Source organism: Nuphar pumila, chromosome 11, assembly GCF_984573655.1.
Source record: "Nuphar pumila chromosome 11, dmNupPumi1.hap1.1, whole genome shotgun sequence".
In the NCBI taxonomy this organism is placed as follows: domain Eukaryota; kingdom Viridiplantae; phylum Streptophyta; class Magnoliopsida; order Nymphaeales; family Nymphaeaceae; genus Nuphar; species Nuphar pumila.
In genome coordinates, this window is record NC_143259.1 from 44,581,661 (window position 1) to 44,600,442 (window position 18,782).

Sequence of the window (18,782 nt, forward strand, 5' to 3'; positions counted from 1 at the left end):
TGTGTGTAGTTGTAACTAATGTATTACAATGAATCAATTTTAATGTTGATTCAATGATTAATTTGTGATATATGACTGATTCCTTGTAAATTCTAGTATTATTATAAGATCTAGAGCCACAAATAGCAGAGGAACTACACTTATTAACATACTGGTTCTATTGATTCCAAGCACACAAGTGGTTTGTAATGTTGTCAGAGGACCAAAAAGTCTAACTTGATCCAATGCATTTTCAATGATTCCTAAATGTTACACCATAGACTAGTGGTCATAGTTTTGTAGATGTCATCGTGCAATTTTGGAATCCCGCTACCAACACTTTTCAGTTCTTCAAACTTGAGCTCACCATCACTTTGAAATACATGACACACATCACAAAATTAAAGCGTCACGAGGAGCTAGTAAATTTACCAAGGTTTAAAAACTTCAAATATGAATGTCAAGTTATGTTGAGAGAAACAAATGACACATTTGAAGGTGATAGGCTCAAGCTATCATGGTTGAGGAAGACATAAAACTGTAACAAATTGAGGAGACTGAAGGGAAAGATACTTTGCATGGAAGGGAATACTGGTTAAAGACAATAAAGGGGTTGAGGGCATTTCTGTTGTATTTCCTTAGCACCTATATATTTATCGACACTAGTGGAAAGGCCATCCATGCATCTTATATGCAACTTGTGTGTGACTTGGATTATGTTGATGACTTTGCATGGGGGCAACTTTACTTGCAAACCTATATGCAAGTTTGAGTTAAGTGAAGTAGGGCATACAAAACTAGTTGACATGCAAGTTTTGTTAAAGGTATGAAAAGTAATATTTTGATTTGATTTATATAAAAATATGAATTTATGATTCATGATGTAATTCATGTAGCACAACTTATCCACTTTGCATATTTGGATATGAGAACACTAAACATTAGAAGGTCCCTTAGATGAGACCCAGTGCATGGGTTTTCATGTATAGCAATATGGAGCAAGTCATGTAAGGGAGAGAAGGAAGAAGAAGAGAAGAGAGGGAGGGAAAGGATAGAAGAAGGAAGGGTCATACCATAGGAATGACCTTTTGGTATGTAAAGTGGTGCAAGCTAACTAAAACTCAAGTGAGTATAAATGAAGCAAGAGATTCTTAATTTTTATAAATAATGCAATTCACTTATTAATGTTTAAAACTTCATTACGTAGGTAACGTTGTGCCCCTACAAAGAGCATGAAGATAATGACGTAGATGTGGTTGTCTATGCGATGAAACTCATCAAAAAAGAAATATAGACACAACATGAATGAAGTTGAATGACAAATAGTGAGCCAAATAGTGAGACAATTTCGATATGGTTAGCCACCACCTAGTCATCCTCCCTCTATGAGCAAAACCATTTCATGTTGTTTCATGGATCGATCGAATCGTTACCCCCACCATGTTCCTTATGGAACTGCAAAACTAGCATGACGATGGAGATGACATTGCATACTACTTCGATGTAGGTGTTGCCCAAGATATATAGATTCTTACTAGCAGTAATTGCTTGGCAATTTCAGCATTAAGAGGGGTGGTGAGATGGTAATGCAAATTACATAATTATCTTGTACACACTGTCAATTACATATTCATAATTTGTTTATGATACTTATATACTTTGTTTACAAATGCAAGGAGGCTGAGTAAATTGGGAATAGGAGTCCAAATCATAATAGGATTTCAAGTGAAGTGAGAGTTGCAACTAATTAGTTAGATGCAAAGGCAGAATTAGTTATTGCTAAGGCTGAAATTGCTTAACTGACCTTTAATCAATTAATTGTGACAAAGGGCATGCTTCTACAAGACCAAGAAATGTTGTTCAATATAAAAGATAAGGAGATCCATGATCTTAGAGCATGCGTGCAAGCTTTCCATCATTCATAGGAGTCACAACTTATAGATTTCTCGGTTGACATGTGATCCTTAATTTTTATAGAAACATGAAATGTCATGTAAATAACATACTTTTTATATTATAATAATTGTTGTTGTAATTCTTTATTGTTGTAAAATTTAATTTAAATTAATGTATTGACAGAGATGATTTTTTACAAAAATATGGAATGTCATGTAAATAACATATTTTTTATACTATGATAATTATTGTTATAATTCTTTAATATTGCAAAAAATTGAATTTGAATGAATGTATGAGCAAGGATATGATACACAAAGAGTGGGACATTCACATTGTTACTTAATCACCCAAGTGATGATGTTTGCATATTAAAGTTAACCTCCTAATTGATGAAGTTTGCATGTTAGAGTGTGCAGACATCAGGACAATCACACAGTTACTTAACCTCCCAAATGATGATGTTTGCATATTTGAATTAACCTCTCAACTAATAAGGTTTGCATGTTAGAGTGTAGACATCAAGACATTCTCACAATTATTAAAGCTCCTAAGTGATAAGTTGTGAACCTCAAAAGATTGGCTATTAATATGTGCAAAAATGTCTTGAGGTCCTCACAGTAAAAATATGCAAACCTCTTTAGTTTTTGCTCATACATTAAGTTAAAATCACCTTATAGAAATTTCTTGTTGATACAATCATTCAAGATTTACTTTATCTAACACTTGTGTATACATTATAACACATTTTTTCACATATTCATTGATGATTTGGGCATATCAGACCTTGCTCATGCACACCTTCAACCCTACATATAATCACATGCACATTTATTCATCAAACAAATATAATCTAAGTTAAAATCTAGTTACTAACATTAAAGAAAATGTTAACGACACATGAGATATAACCCCTACATGGAGTCAAAGATCATCATACACATGTTCAAGTACACAATAATTCATATAAAATGTCTTTTCACATTTCTTTAAGAGTAGTTTCTTTAGTATACACCTCTTACTCTACCTCACTGGTTGACCATATCGCTAATATGATTGCCTTTACATATATGTTAGCTTCTTCTTCCTTCGCCTCCTCTAAATACTTATAGTATTTTATCATCAATATCCTTATATATGTTGCATTTGCCTTCAAAGGTTATTAGCAAACAACTAATTAATATACATTCTAAACACCCAATAAAGCTATACATGATAGTGTACCTACATGAAACTGAGTTGCTTCTCTTCACCCAAGTACTTCATGTATATTAGTATAAATATACCATAATAAAAATATAACAATTGCATTATCAATATATATATATATATATATATATATATATATATATATATATATATATATATATATATATATATATATTGAGTTAAAAATTATATAAGAAATTAATTACTCATTATCTTGTTAAAGAAACCCTTCTATGAGCTAGATTTGTCATTTAGTATAAATATCATAGCCAAACTTCTCTTTAAAATAATATACCTAAAACCCAACATTAATCCTACTTAATATGAGTGTGCAATGAGCAAACTAAAGATATTATTGAATAAGTTAACGTGGTGCCTTTCAGCTTTAATGGTTTTTAATTTTTCTTTATTGTATAAGAATTGACTAAACGAGAACCTATTCAACGTCTCATTAGTAAAAAAAAAATAACTTTAATACCCAATAAATGTTCATATAGCTTACAGAATATACCAAGGGTTCAACTTTCCAATTATCATTTATATATCATTTGCTTTTGTGATTAATTATTTTGTGTCATCTATGCTTTAGTCCTTTCCTATCATTTGAGAGTTGTCGTTATCTAACACACTACAATCATCTTTATCATCATACTCTTTGTTGTCTAGAGAATCGTTGCTACCATTAATTGGTTGTTTGGATGCACATACTAAAGGCATTATATTTATCTCTTCATTTGCTTGCATGGATGCATAATTTATGCATTTCCAAAGTTCATGATTAACCATAAAAATATTACTTATATCTAAAGCATAGATTCCATAGTCCAATAAATTGTACCTCATTATCCATGAATCCATAGCTAAATCATTGTTTGTTTTCAAAGGTTGGATGTAATCTGAATGTTTGCACTAAATATCAATAGCACTTTGCTGATGTACCTGCACATTTGCTACATGCATCCTCTAATCATGTACAACATTAATTGTTTATGCAAGTTGAATATTGCTTACACGTATGACATTTATATCCCTAATTATTTGGGACAACTATATGCCCTTCACGTGCATGTTACAAATATCTATATTGCCAATTTTTTAAGAGAGTTGGATGTTTGTATGTGATTGTCTTTAACAGATATATTGCAAATTGCCTGAGAGAAATTCATATTTGAATCTCATAATCATTTGAAGTAGTGTTGCTTCAGTGGTTGTTTCATTCATCAACCGTTTTTTGAAAATCACTTTCAACTGCTTCTTATCTAACTTTGTCATATAGTACGATAAAATAATTAAGTAAACATCACTACTACATAACATAACATAGAATCTACATCATCCTCATTTAGAATAAGTGTCAATCATTTTTGGCTTTCTATATCTTCAAAGTAACTATACTAGAAGCTTAAATACTCAAGAATATTTAGTTTTACGAGACATCTAGGCCATAAATTCTTTAAAGCTATTATTTTTTACATTATTATAGATCTCTAATGAGGGTCATCAATGAGACGGTAGTATACTTTAACCCTTTCTAAGGCTATCATGAAATGCTTATACCAACCACACAATATATCATGCATCAAGAAAAAATAACATATAATAAAAGTTCATAGCCTTCATACATTCAATCAACACAACTACCTACACTGACCATGGTTGTTATCTCACACTAATAAATAGTCAGTTCAACCCTAACAGCATTACCCTAATTAAATGTGTGTGCAGAATCAATCCTAATCCCATTACCCCACTAACATCATTACCCCAATTAAATATGTGTGCACAGTTAACCCTAACCTAACAAACCAGCCATAAACATACAATTCAATACCAAATATTAAATAAAATATAAGCAAATGAATATAAATCATCTATGGCAACAACCAAACACAAATACTACAAGGCCTATACATACAACTTAAAACCTTAAAAATGCATGATAATATATGGAACTAACTTTTTATCCTAAGTTTGAGAGGCCAAAATACGAGAAAAGTTTAGCAAAAAGTTGATGCAACTTCACTGGAATGTTGAAAGATGAAATGCCAAAAAATTGCTATAAGGAAAAAGGAAAATGGGTTTGGATTCTAAAGGGGAAAATGCTAGAGTTTTAAAGAGAAACAAAAAATAAAAAAAGAGCCACAAAAACATAATGTTTTTATATGAATAAAAAAAAATGTGAAGGTAATGACATTCACAAGTTAAAATTATGATATTCGCATGTTAAAATAGATTGATATTGCATTAACAAAAGGTTCATAAATAGTATTTACGACAGTCACATTATACATCTGCTAACATCCTGACTTTATGTGATTTTTAGTTAAAAGAGGTTTGCATATTATCTTCACGAAGGTCTGAATATCCATAAATATATAACACAAACCTATCAAGATCTAACCAAAAAACATGTAAAGGCAAGGACATCCACAACATTCATTTGTATATAACACAAACCTATCAAGATCTAACCAAAAAACATGTAAAGGTAAGGACATCCACAACATTCATTTGTAAAGGTCATAACATACATTTGTGAAGGTCAGAAAATAGATTTGCAGTCATCTTGACTTTATGTGAATTTTTAGTTAAAGGTGATTTGCATGTCATATGCACAAAGGTCAAGCCATTTGCAAAATATGTGGCACAAATATGTCAAACTCAAACTTTTAGATTTTAAAAGGTTTGTACCAGGCTTGTAAATATCAAAAGATCCATGTGTTTGATATGCAAATCTTCTGTGTTGGGATTCAAGATAGCTATATTCACAAATTTTTTTAAATGAATGTTGTCATGTAAATAAATCAAATAGTTATTGAGATGTTGTGGCCTTTAGACGACATACATATCAGGCGAACATCAATAAATTTGCTTGTGTGAAGGGTAAAATGTCTTAAAATAGTCAAAAATTGATAATTTTGTGCATGAGAAAGATTTTGGCAAATAAGTAAGCATTTCTCAAACTGTGGCATTTTTGACGGACAGTAAGGTCATTTTCTGTTGAACATTTATTTACATGGATATATTAATGCATGGTGGCCTTTTGACAAGAGCTGAGGTCTGGCAGTCTATGTGCATTTAGTGTGACATAAGGAATGGACATCTTTAAGAAAAGAGGTAAAACTCCTATGTTGGGACATAGTTGAGTTAAAATACTGCTGATGCCATTTCTTAATTTAAACAGCATCATCAGGTTATTAAGCACAATACAGTTTGCAGCTGGTGTGGAAATTGGAGCTGATGAACAAGGTCCAGCTTGCCTGCCAGCTCACGGGTGGTCCAATTAAGAAAAGCAATATGCTCTATATTATGGTGATTAGTGGTGGAAAAAAAAAGTTGGTATCAATGTGCATAAACGATGTCACGTAAGCATGGATGGGAATCTGGCATTAGAAACTGACTTGATCTGTACCAGAAAATACATATAGAGTACACTAGATAATCTATTCGCCCATTTGCCCGGGCTATATAAGATAATTCAAATGGTAAAATAATGTGAACATATATACATTTATCAAGTTTGAAAGTAAAAATAATAACATAATAAACGTATTAATAATTTTAAAAATTATAATATTTTAGTTTATTGTTATTAAAAAAGAAGAAAGACATTTGAGAGAGACAGAAGAAATTTACAAATTTTATAACTAATAGAAAGGGGGAAGAGAGACGCTTTTGGAGAGAGAGATTCCTCATTTTGTGACCACTAGAGAGTGGAAAGAGAAAGGGGTTATAAATAGTAACTCAATAAAGTTTGAAAAAATTACAATCTGCCATGTAGATTAGACTACCTTTTTAATTAAAACTCTATGCAAATGCCATGCAAATTTTTTATTACATTCTCAACCCACATGATAAAAATATCAATAAAGAAAAAGTTATAAAGCATCCAATTTTTTGCATTTGATACCCTTGCTTTTGCTCTTATAATATTTAGGATTTAAGATTACGATAGAATGCTTAAGAAAAATAGGTCATTTTTAAAAATTAAAACTTATTTATATTGCATTAATATCGTGATATTTTTCAGAATAGGCAAATATTTTGACAATAGCAATATATTTTTTAGATTACGTCAACTTTTGAAATTTTGTAATAAAATAATGATTTTTCACAATATTGCCGACATTTGTTACATAGGTTGGTATTATTAGGTTGTTAGCAAGTTGCAAGAGTCTGTCCCCTTTTTGTTAGGCTCCAACAGGGGGAAATATAATTGCAACTAGTGATTATAATATAGATCATGATCTTAAAGATCTTTTTAGACATTCTGGAATGATTCAATGAACCATCTATTTTGGAGTTCATAATTATTCACAACTAATGCAATGTGGGACCCATGTCCTGATTATGAGGCAAGCATATGTACTAAACATGACATCAATGGGAGGGATCTGACCCTTGGAGAATTCTACTCCACTTGTCAAGGAAACAAATCCCAACCAAAACCAAAAATTATTAAGCAACTTGTTTTAAATGAATGCCAAAGATCCGTACCATGGGGGTTCCGCAGGAGCTGTCAGTGTACGTCTCCCTATGGTGGCACGTTGCACCTAGTGGTAAGTTGAACTGGTAGGGGTCTGCCTGCCTAACCCCAGCTGGCCTTTCAAAAAATAAATAAAAAAATGCCAAAAATTAGTCATTAAAGTATAGGCTAACCTATCCCTTTGCTCCTTCTATTCCTTTCGAGAATCGCATGGGTCAGTTTGCTTCTCTCTCTCTCTATATATATATATATATATATATATATATATATATATATTTTTTTTTTTATACAAGTGAAGGTACTTGATTCGCTATCACCGAGGTGGTATCCCATGGGGGTAAGCGGGGTTCTGTGTCAAGCTGAAGGTCGAGGATTGAATCCCTTTGCCACATAGGGCGGCTGTTGTATTATTGGCAACCATAAAGTCCTGATTTTTCATACTTGGTTTGCTATGAATGGTAACCATAAGTCCTGATTTTTCAACGTACAATCTAGAAGCCATAATATAAGAGAAATACTTGTGGGTTGAGTGTGGATGTCAAAAATCCACTATCAAAGATTTTTAAAAAAGATTTTTTGAAAGATTTTACAAACGATTGACTGAACACAACCATTGTTAATGACCTTATACATTAAAATAGTACTTTTCATTTGCCAAAAAAATGTTCTTTTGGCTTTTACCGTATTTGCAATCCCTAACTTATTTCACATGGATTCTACGGTGCAGTTATCTATCTTGAGATGATTTAGGCTTTTCTGATTGATGTGATTCAAAAAATCTAATCCAAGAGCATCGTACTGATAATACTTGCTTTATGACTGTCTTGAATATGCCTCTCACTCTCTCTCTCTCTATATATATATATATTAAAATTGGTTCCTCCTTACCATTCATAAAGTGTGGACTGTGCTGGATTTTAATGATTTAGGTCATGTTCGGTAGATCTGACCTTATACCATGTTCAATTTGCTAGGAACCAATTGTTGAATCTTGGTTTTTCAATAAAAAATATGATTGTATGAATTTCTATGTTTTTAAAACTTCTTAACCATCAATTTTTTAAACAGAACAGACACACACACACACACATATATATATATATATATATATATATATATATATATATATATATATATATATATATATATCACATTCTTAAAAAAATACAAAAAAACTGAAAATTAAGACTGTCCACACCCTCTCTTTGTTAGAAAAAATCAATCACTATATATATAGCTACTAGAATATTAGAACTAGAGTGTGAACTAAGCATTTCAAGTGTTTCTCTTGCAAATTTAACCCATGTGTTTATCATGATCCATTTGCTTAGAATAGATTGTTGTATAATGTTTTTTCAATAAAAAAACATGAATTTTAGATGCTTGAACATTTATGAAAATTCTAAGATGTCGGTTTTCAGGCCTTAGAAAATCCTGCTAATGCATTGCAATTGGATGATTCAAGAGTTGGTCCTTTCTAAACTAAAACATGTAAATCACATCTCGGTTCATACTCTAGTTCTCATATTTTAGTGGCTCAATATATATATATATATATATATATATATATATATATATATATATATATATATATATATATATATATATAAGAGTGTAGCAAAAGATGAAAAAACAGCCTTTAACAGTAGTCACAATATATATAGGTGTTTCTATGGTGGTATTGTACCACTATAACTTACAGTGGTATGGATTTACAGATTTACGTAGATCTAAGCTCCAAATGCAAAATCTAACCTTTGAATGATGTTTAACATATCCAATTTACTATTTTGATGTGTTAAATTTGACTTAAATATGATGTTTTATACCATTTCTAAACCACCTCTATTTTAATGAATTGCAAGCCTTTGATTTTTCACCATCTCAAAAATGAATATGATGGTGTATTAGACATGATAGAACCTTATAACATATTAAATACACCATATTAAACCCATTATATGGTTAGATTTACCATTTGGTGGCTAGATCTATACAAACAAGAGTGTGTACTATCAAAAGATATCATGGTATAGAACAACCATATATTTTCTCTCTATATATATAGAGAGAAGGTGGTAGCTGCCTACCACCTTTTGGGTGAGACCCGAGTGGATGTTCATCAAATTTTGTTTCTGCCCAAATGGCTTTAGCGACAGTCGTGACCACCACTAACTATTAACAAAAAGCAAATATGCAAGAATTAGAGGCAGAATGCTCTAAATAATATAAAAATAAAATAAAAAAATAAAAACCAAGAGGGAAGTGAACTCAACATGGGCTCAGGGAGTCCTAATAAGTTTTGTTTAACAAGCGCACAATCTAGCAATACCTTCACAGGGCACAAGCTTAAGAAGGCTTAGTCCAGTAGAATGGACCCTAAGATTAGACCTAAAACTAACAAGTGAGCTAGTCAATTCCTAGAATGGAGTTTAGAATAGGGTAGACTCCCTTTTTTATATGGTTTGTTTAGTGGAAAACAAGTTTTAAAGCTTCCAATCATGTTATATAATAGATATTTTGAGGGCTTCAAATCTCAATGATTCATAATGCATCAAAGTTCAATTATTGGCAAAACTATGCTTTTACATAGAAGCAACTCAATCCAAAGTGCATTTTCTAATAATGGTCCATGTCTAACGCATTTGTGGGGGTCAAATTGCATCTATGTGTTTTCACTATAAGGTACAATATTCTAGAGTGTAGCCAATATTTTCTCAAACATTATATATATATAAAGGTCTTTACTATTTATTTTTGTTTTCGTTTATGGTCAAAATGTTACTTGTAATGGAGGGTAGATTTTTTCACCTTTTATTCATGTTCTACAACTATTTACACTATTTTAATTGAATTTCATTTTCCAAAAAAAAATGTTGATCCACATGAAAGAGAGGGAAAGAGGGGAAGGTGAGATTCAGATCTCTGGATCATGATTTAGTCTTAAGAAGTGAGCCTCCTGTATGCTTTCCAAACACCATATGAAATGACCTTCCATAAATTGATAAGAAGGTGTGCCTTGTTGTAAAATTAGTTTCAAAATAATTTATAAACTCTTTTATAAGTTGTTTTTTAAATATTGATTTTATGTTAAATGTGATTTCTAAATATAATATTCACAAAATCTCTTGTATTTTGACTATTTTGTGGTGTCATAGTTGTCTAAGTTTTAGGACTATGTACTTTTATATGGGTGTAAAGAGTCAAACTTGTCTACTCTTAGTACCTCTTCACAAGGAAGACACAGTGGTAACTTGACTCTAAAGAGCCAAATATGGTTTATGTGTTGCTCTTTACAAGGTATTTCTTAAAAATTTGACTTGGATTTTCAAAATCAAATAATGTGATGACATGTGTTGAATTCAAAATTGTAATACCTATAAAATTTTTATGATTATTAAATAAGTAAAAATAAAATACATGTCTCAAATGCAGTTTGAAATTTTAATTTATATTTAAATCATATTTAAAATTTTAATTTGGGTTTGAATACCCATTTGAAACTAAATTGGGTCTACTATGATAATTTGACCTAGTGGGAACACCCCATTTGGATTTGGATTTTTACCCACTTAAAAAGAAGATCCAAGTGGGGAGGGACTCAAGTGGAGGTAATGAGAAGTGGGGCCCATGCTTAAGGCAACCCAAAAATGAGAGAAAGAGGATAGCTGTGAACACCTCAAAATTTTCAAAATTTTATAAAATTTTCCTCTTGGTCTCTGACCTTATCTTTCTGAATAAATTGAGTCATTTTTAATCCAAATTATAGTTATTTCTCAGATTCACTGGAATCCAAATTCATGTTATATGTTTGACTCAATTTCACATCCGAATACAGTGCTAGAATTTCAATCTGAGCCTCGTTATCCAATTTTCGAAATCAATTTTACAAAAGTACCAAAATAATTTCTGAAAGGCTCAGACAATCCATTCGGTATCCATTTGGATCCATTTACTCTGTGTTTCTCAATTCGAGGTTCAAAACTCGAATATTTCCTCAAAACCAGGATCCAAATCCATTTTTTTAAAAAATCGAACCTGAATTCTCAGAAAACCTCTCTTTCGTAAATATTTCTCAAAAATACAAAAAAATAGTTGTAAACCCCTTTATTTCCTTTCAGTTTATAGAGTTTTATTTCAAAAACAAAAAATACAAAAAAATATGCAGAGAAAAAAAAATAAAAATCGATTTTAAAAACCTCCTTTTTAAAAGCCTCTTTTAGCTTAAAAAAGCCCTTTTCAGAAAAATCTTTTCAAAACAACCATCATTTTGCAAAAATCTCCTTTTAAATCCGCTATTTTTAAAATTCTCTTTTATATTTTGTTTAACTTAGATTTTAAACCCTTTAAAATCATAAAAATGTTTTTTTTTTAAGAAAGGCCGCCCGATGCTGCCTCAATCCTAGACCCTCCAGAAAAGGGGGAAGAAAAGGAGGAGGAAACAGAGGAAGAAAAGGAGGAGGAAAGAAGGAAGAAAATAGGTAGGAAAGAAGCAGGAAAAGACAGAGAAAGAAGAATAAGAAGAGAAAAGAAGGAAGAAGAGAGAGGAATCAGAGGGGCGATTGGTGGTCAGCAGTCTCTCTCTCTCTCTTTCTTACTCGGAGTTTACGAGATTTGGAGAAGCTTCTAACCCTTTCAGACCCCTTCAGCTAAGGTGAGTGCTCATCTTCTATTTCCTTTAAATTTCTTGTCATAACATGATTAATAGATTAGAATCTGAGTTTTCATCTTCTTATTTGCTGCATTTTAATCTCTGTTTAACATATTTTGATTAAGCCAAAAGAATTAAAGTGATTTGATCTTTTTAGATCAAATCCTTCTTTCAAATGAGCTACAACAAGTTAGATTTGTGCCTCAGCCATTTTGGTTTTCTTTTAATGCATTTTTTGTCTTAATTTTTCATCATCCATGCATTCATTCATGTTTTAAGGCATTAGATCTCATGTTTGAACATTTACGCATGTGCAGTTTGCTTTCATCATGTTCAGTTGCTTTCTAGATTATACTTTGAATTCTAGTGCATTTTAGATCTATCGATTTGTATGTAGCTAGAGCTCATTTTAATTTAAAAATTTTACTACAATTTCATGCATATGTCTTCATTCTCTCCAAGAAAAATCAGATTATTCTGAGTTCTTTTGTTCTACTTTAAAAATCAATATTCAGAACCTGTTATTTTGCACTATCATGATTTTAGCAGAATCAGGACCAACTTGCGGGAGTGATTTCTCCCTAACCAGAGATGATCTTTCTAATCCGTAAAAAAGGGTATTTTTTAAATTGAACCTAGTTTATTAATACCAAATTTTAGCAATTTCTATGGTGTTTTAATACCTGTTTTGGGTCAAAAACCACAACTCTATCACCCTGTGTCATTTTAACAATTCAGATTTTGATCCATTTTGTCAGAATTATATTTCCCTAATGAAAGATTATTTTTTAATTTTGTAAAATCAGTTCTCTTTGTTTATATGTCTAGTTTACCCCTGTAAATTTTTAGAAATTTCTATGGTGAATTACTATTTTATTTTGATTAAATATCAGAGCCCTGTATCCTGATTTTGTATATGTTCTGATTTTGGCCCCCATGCCATAACTGTTGTTGCCTACCTTCAATAAATTGCCACATGATTGTCAACATTCATTAGCAAAATCATTGCTATAATTTTTTGGGTCTCCAACGAGCCCCACAACGATTTGTAGTGTCGTCCGGTCTTTTAACTACGATTTATAGTGTTGTCCGGTCTTTCAACTACAATTTATAGTGTTTTCGGGTCTCCAACAAGCCCACAATAATTTGTAGTATTGTCCGGTCTTTTAACTACAATTTGTAGTATTTTTGGGTCTCCAACAAGCTCCACAATGATTTGTAGTGTTGTTCAGTCATCCTACAGCGAATTGTAGTGTCTCCGGGTCTTTTAACTACAATTTGTAGTGTTTTTGGGTCTTCAACGAGCTCCACAATGATTTGTAGTGTTGTTTGGTCATCCTACAATGATTTGTAGTATTTTTGGGTCTTTTAACTATGATTTGTAGTGTTTTCGGGTCTCCAACGAGCCCCACAATGATTTATAGTGTTGTTCGGTCATCCTACAATAATTTGTAGTGTTTTTGGGTCTTTTGACTACGATTTGTAGCATTTTGGGGTCTCCAACGAGACTCACAACAATTTATAGTGTTGTTGAACCTCACTATAGCGATTTGTAGTATTTTTTGCTAAACACTGCAGCGATTTATGATACAAATCGCTATAAATCGCTACCTGAATTAGGACCAACTTGTCAAGGCCATATCTCTCTAACTAGAGATCGGATTTCAAATCCATAAAAAGTGGTGTCTTTGTTATAGAGTCTAGTTTATTTTTGTAAATTTTCAGCAATTTCTATGGTCATTTGATACCCTATTTAGATCAAAAACCAAACCTCTATCAGTCTACCTTATTTGAGTGACATAAGTTTTTAGTTCATTTTGTAAGAGTCATATCTCTCCGAAGGAAGATCATTTTCCAAATCCATAAAAAGGGTTTTCTTCCTCTATGTGTCTAGTTTACATCTAAAAAATTTCATAACTTTTTATATTCATTTGATATTTCAAACTTTGTTGAAAACCGAGACTGGTTACGGAACTTCAAATTCTGTAACAGGTTCATTTTCTGTTTAGAAACAGTGACTCCCTAAAGTCGTCATTTTCAAACCAAAATCGATTTTTCAATTCTGTAAATTGGGTTAGCTTCTTAATTAGATTAAGCAACTTTTCTCTCAAATTTGGGAGAAATCGGGTTTGTTTAGTTTTTGTAACATCCAGTTTATCGAAACCTGTCTCTTAAAATCCAATTTTCTGTTTATGAAATTATTGCTCTAATGTTTTGATCATAACTCTAGTTTCAAGAATGATTTTGATATTCTGTAAAAGCGGAATGCTTCCTTGCTGAGTTGTGAGTCCATGAATTCATTTTAAGCTAAATTTCAGTTGTTTAAGACTCCCATCTGTTCAAAATGCCTTTTCAAATGCTTTCACAAAATCATGCATCATATGTGTTTATTTTGTTTAATTTTCTTTATCTTTGAGGCATAAAAGGCTAATTTTGGATGTATTCTTCAAACTTTTCAATAATTGAAGAGAAATCCATAAAATCCTACACTTATTTCTAACAAGTTTGCTTATTTTATAGGATTTTTTTTATTTCTTTTCAATCATTGTATCAATTCAAAGGTTGTAATAAATCAATTAATGAGAAGTTTACTTTATGATTAGTTTAGAATGAATGAGCATGTAGTTTAACTTTCTATTTTCATAATCAATATGTTGCATTTTTATTTTCATTTTCAATAACACTATGGTGAAATATGAATGGCACAAGCACCATTCTAATAAAAGGTGATTAAGTCCTAAGTTGACGATTTGCATTTATGGCCATAGACAAAATGTGAACAAAACTTAGGGTTTTCATCTTTTATGGAATAACATTGGGTCCACACTGGATCTCTTTAAAAAAAAATCATCATGTTTTTCTAAATATTTTCTTCCTTTATCAGAGTTTAATTTAAAATTAATTTAAAACATATATCAATGACCATAGTCAGGATATATTGAGAGTTAATTTTATTTTAAGCTCTATAAAGACACCAAAATGTATTTTATTCTTCAAATGAATTTAAATACGATTATTATATAATACATTTTATGGCCATAGTCAGAAATGTATTATATCTTCAATCTTATTTCAATTCACTTAAAGAATGAAATGTGCTTTTCAAAACCCAACTTCAAATTTCTTTTAATGCATTCATCATTTAGGATAGAATTGCATCAGCATTTTCCACCTCTTTGAAACCATTTTCAAATTTCCAAGTGAATTTTGAAACAATTTTCAAAAGATGTTTTTCATTCCTAAATTCCAAGTCATTGTTTTATTCCACTTTATAAATTCAATTTTATTTTTCAATTTCAGTTTCAATTCTCTTTAACTTTAAGTCCTATTTCAAATACCCATTTTCAATTCCCCAATTTTCAATTTTATTTTTAATTTTCTATCTTTGGATTTTACATTCCAACTCCGAATTTTATTCTTTATTTCTCTCAAAACCCCAATCTCGATTCTCAATTCAATTCAAACCTCAAATTCCAAAAAAAATTGACTTTGAATTCGATTTCCAGATCTTCGATTTCAATGCTTTTAAATTCATTTCAAATTATTGAATTTCAAAATCATCATCTGATTGGCGACATCCTTCAATAAATCGCTATTGCGATTTAATGTGTCTTTTCATAAATCATTGTGCTATTTACAATGACTTTTAGCAAATCATCCGACGATTTACGGTACTGTGATTTATCGCGTCTTTCATAAAATCACTGTTGCTATTCACAGTATTCTTCAATAAATTTTAAGTCAATTTCTAAACTTTCGGGTTGTTTCCTAAAGGATGTTTTTCAAAAATCCATTCCCAAAATCACTTGGAAATTCTCAAATTTTTTGAAGCACTTCTAAAAATATGCATTCTTCTCAAGTTCAAAATCATAGCACAAGACTGATTTAATGTGTATCTAGGACTTAGAATAATTACTTAGATAAATTTGGGCAAAGCAAAGGCATGCATTTGATCCTTGGTTCGATTACCCCTGGTAAAGGCGCTAGGAACAGTTGAACCTCGTACCGACGAGCGAAACCCATCTCTCCATTTTCTCGATTTTTTTTCAAAATGGAGGCGAGTGATTTTTCAAAACATTTCTTTGGTCAAGTGAAACTTTGCAAAAGAGTTCATCTCTCTGCTTCCTTTTCTTTTCTCTCTTCTTTTTTGTCTTTTATTTCCCCTTTAAAAAGGGAAATAGAGGCTAGAAAGGCAAAGAGAAGGAAAAGAGGAACAAGAGGAAAATTTTTGCATGATCACAATAGCATGAAAGCCTCTCTCATGCTTTCACTCCCTCTCTAGCTGCCACCCTCACTCCCTCATTCTCTCTTTCACGCCCTCTCCTCCCTCCCTAGATCAATCTCTCATCTCTCTCATTTTCTCTCATCTTGATCCCTCTCTCTTTAACGCTCCTTTCACTTTCTTAATTAACACATTTCATCTCCCTTTCTCAACATCTCTTTCATTCTCCCTCAATCTCTATTCTTCTGTCACGTGCCTTTGAGGAGATGCCTTGGTAGTGCAGCCATGGATGGGAGCTCGTTATTGAAAATTTCAAGAACTCCATTTCAATAACTTTAGGGAGATCGATTTTAACATTTTTGGAGGGAGTTTGATTTCAACATTTTTTTCTTCTTAAGGTGCTTGATTCCAATGATTTTGGTGTAGGTAGAACACACTCTAACTTTGTGTGTGAGTATAGTTTTAAGATACTCAAATATGAAATTATATTTGTGTATGGAAATGAGTTTCTACAAATCTAAAATTATATTTTTATTGGTTTGTATTTTTTTACAAATCTAAAATTATCTTGTGTGGATTTGGGTTTTCACAAATATGAAATTATATTTGTTTTGGTTTGTGTTTTTCTACAAATATGAAATTATGTTGTTTGGATTTGAGTTTCTACAAATCTGAAATTATATATGTATTGGTTTGTGTTTTTCTACAAATATGAAATTATGTTGTGTGGATTTGAGCTTTCATAAATATGAAATTATATTTGTTTTAGTTTGTATTTTTCTACAAATCTAAAATTATGTTATGTGGATTTGGGCTTTCATAAATCTGAAATTATATTTGTATTAGTTTGGGTTTTTCTAAAAATCTGGAATTATGTTGTATGGATTTGGGTTTCCATAAATATGAAATTATATTTTTGTTGGTTTGTGTTTTTTATAAATATGAAATTATGTTGTGTGGATTTGAGTTTCCATAAATACAAAATTATATTTGTGTTGATTTGTGTTTTTCTACAAATCTAGAATTTATGTGTTGGATTTGTGTTTTTATACAAATATAAAATTATGTTGTATGGATTTAGGTTTTCATAAATCTGAGATTATATTTGTGTTAGTTTGTGTTTTTTTACAAATATGAAATTTATATATGTGTTGGATTTGTGTTTCATGCAAATCTGAAATTATGTTGGTGTTATATTTATGTTTTATAAAAATTTAAAATTATATTGGTTTTGTATTTGGGTTTTTTGTAAATATAAAGTTTATATGTGTTGGATTTGTGTTTCATACGAATAAAAAATTATATGGGTGTTAGATTTAGGTTTATTTGCAAATCCGTAATTCATATTTGTATTGGACTTGTGCTTCATGCAAGTCAGAATTTAACACAATGTTAATGATGATTTATTGTGCATAGAAAATTCGGTTTTAATGGTGTGCTTATGTACACAGAAAATTATGTGTTGATGATAGTGTATTGTGCAAAAAAGTTTTTATGTGGATGATGGTGTTATATGCACAAAAAATTTGTTTTAATGGTGTGCTTATGTATACAAAAAAATCTATTTTAATGATGTGTTTATGTGCATAAACAATTATGTTTTAATGGTATGCTTATGTATACAAAAAATTATGTTTTAATGGTGTACTTATGTACAAAGAAATTTTATTTTAATGGTGTGCTTATGTGCACAAGAAATTCTTTTTTAATGGTATGTTTATGTGTACAAAAAACCATCTTTTAATGATGTGTTTATGTGCACAAAAAATCTATTTTAATAGTGTTCTTATTTACACAAAAAAATTTATTTTAATGGTGTGCTTATGTGTATAGAAAATTTTGTTTTAATAGTATGCTTATGTCTATAGAAATCTTTTTTTTCAATGGTGTGCTTATGTGCATAAAAAATTTCTATTTTAATGATGTGTTTATGTGCATAAAAAATTATGTTTAAATAATGTGTTTATGTGCATCTAAAATTCGGTTTTAATGATATATTTATGCGCATAGAAATTCCGTTTTAATGGAGTGCTTATGTGCACAAAAAAATCTATTTTAATAGTGTAAGTGGTGTATTTATGTACACATAAAAAATTGGTTTTGGTGTTATGTGCACATAAATTCTGTTTTGATAGTATATTTATGTGCACAAAAAATATGAATTTATCATGTGCTTGTGATGGAAAATGATATGCACAAAAAATCTACTTTAAATTCTATGTTTGTATGAAATTTATGTGCATAAGAAATTTGTGTTAAATATCCTATGATGAATTAATGGGAAGCATGATGTTTATATGTTGTTATGATATTAATGTGTTGTTATGATGTTAAGCATG